Consider the following 1,500-nt stretch of genomic DNA (forward strand, 5'->3'; position numbering starts at 1 on the left):
AATCTTTTGACATCGTCTTTACCTAGTTTAAGAGGTCAAAAAAACTCATTTAAATAATTGTGCGGTACATAAAAGAGTTTATAAGATAAAGGAGAATCAGAACAAAATAAAAAAAAAAGAGATTGTGGGAGTAAAGAATTGAATAGAAGTTACGTCGTAACTGTTAGTGAAATAAGTAACTGTATAATATTTTTGAATTATGTTAATAGGGTTAAAATAGGAAATAGAAAATTGGACACTAAACCTCTATGTTTTGGCATTATATATTGTTATAGATAAAGAGAATAAGTTGGTATTCGAAACCCTGGTCGCTCGTCAACAGCCCCATCTTTCGTCTTTTAACTTTCCAGTACTCTACCCTAACCCTAGCTTTTTGCTGCCGCAGCACCACCGATCTCGATCGATCGGAGAGAGTGATGGAGGAATTGGATGCTGCTGAGTCAAAAAGACGAAAAATTGAGAAGGTTGAAATGGCGAAGGAAGCGTGCCTTTGCCTTATGACGTATAAAAAGTTGATCGTGATCAAACTGAGCAATTTAAAGGAAGAAATTGATGTCAAAGATTGGACTTGTTTGCCTCCACCACCGTTCGAGATGTTTTTGGATCTTCCAGATCATGATATGTGTCCCTTCGAGTTCGACTCCAAGATCTATATGGCGCCGTCGGAGCGGACCAGCCTGCCGCCTGAAATTGGCAGAAGCAAATCCGTTTCCATGGGGAATTTGGTCCCCTGGCCAATCTACGAAGTCAAATTTGAGGAGGGCAGAATTGCCCCTACGGGATCACTGGATGGTGCACCCTTTCCTTTTCAGGAATCATACATCGCAAACACGCCAGGCTCAGGCGATGTTTACTTCTATATAAATCTGAGGCGACCTGTCAAAGATTCATCTAGATTTTACGTTCTTTGTTCTGGTTCTAGAGTTTGGAAACCCTTAAATGGCTCCTGGGGCCATCAGCAGCGAACCAGATGTCGAGAATACCATGTTCGTTCTCGACAACAACCTCTTTTTTTATCATCCACGGAGAGAGACTCCTGTTTGGCAAGCTTTGACCCCATAAAAGAGACTTGGATGGATAAGTCTGCCGCCGATAACACTCTTTCGAACTTCAGAAAAGGTAGGCTCATTAGCGGCAGTGGCCAATGTCGTATTACTTATTTCCCACACATTTCCGTGTCCCTTCACGGTCTTGGCAGCAGCAACTACACCGTTTGCCTTACACATGGGTATGTGATGGAACCTCCTTATACACATTTGGAACATCGTCATCCGTGAGATTCTCCTCGGAGCAACCACCAGGCTTCCCCGGGCAACGCTCCACGGCTATAAAGAGGTATACTCTGATTTTGTGATTCTGTTGGTTAGGGCTCAATTTTTCTGTGCCAATTTTAGGTTTATCATTTTTGTTTGCAGTTTCTATCTTCTCAAAACAATTTAGGGTTTTATTACAGAGACAGAGATGGCAAGCTTTCTGTGAAGGAACTCGAATCCTCTGATT

General features: G+C 42.1%; 1 pseudogene; it reads left to right on the plus strand.

Annotated features, from left to right (window-relative positions):
• The first annotated feature begins 344 nt into the window (after positions 1-344).
• LOC107611808 (uncharacterized) lies at positions 345-1,277 on the plus strand (annotated as a pseudogene).
• The last annotated feature ends 223 nt before the right edge of the window (positions 1,278-1,500 follow it).

This window comes from Arachis ipaensis, chromosome B8 (assembly GCF_059453495.1).
Source record: "Arachis ipaensis isolate K30076 ecotype BB chromosome B8, ASM5945349v1, whole genome shotgun sequence".
Lineage (NCBI taxonomy): Eukaryota > Viridiplantae > Streptophyta > Magnoliopsida > Fabales > Fabaceae > Arachis > Arachis ipaensis.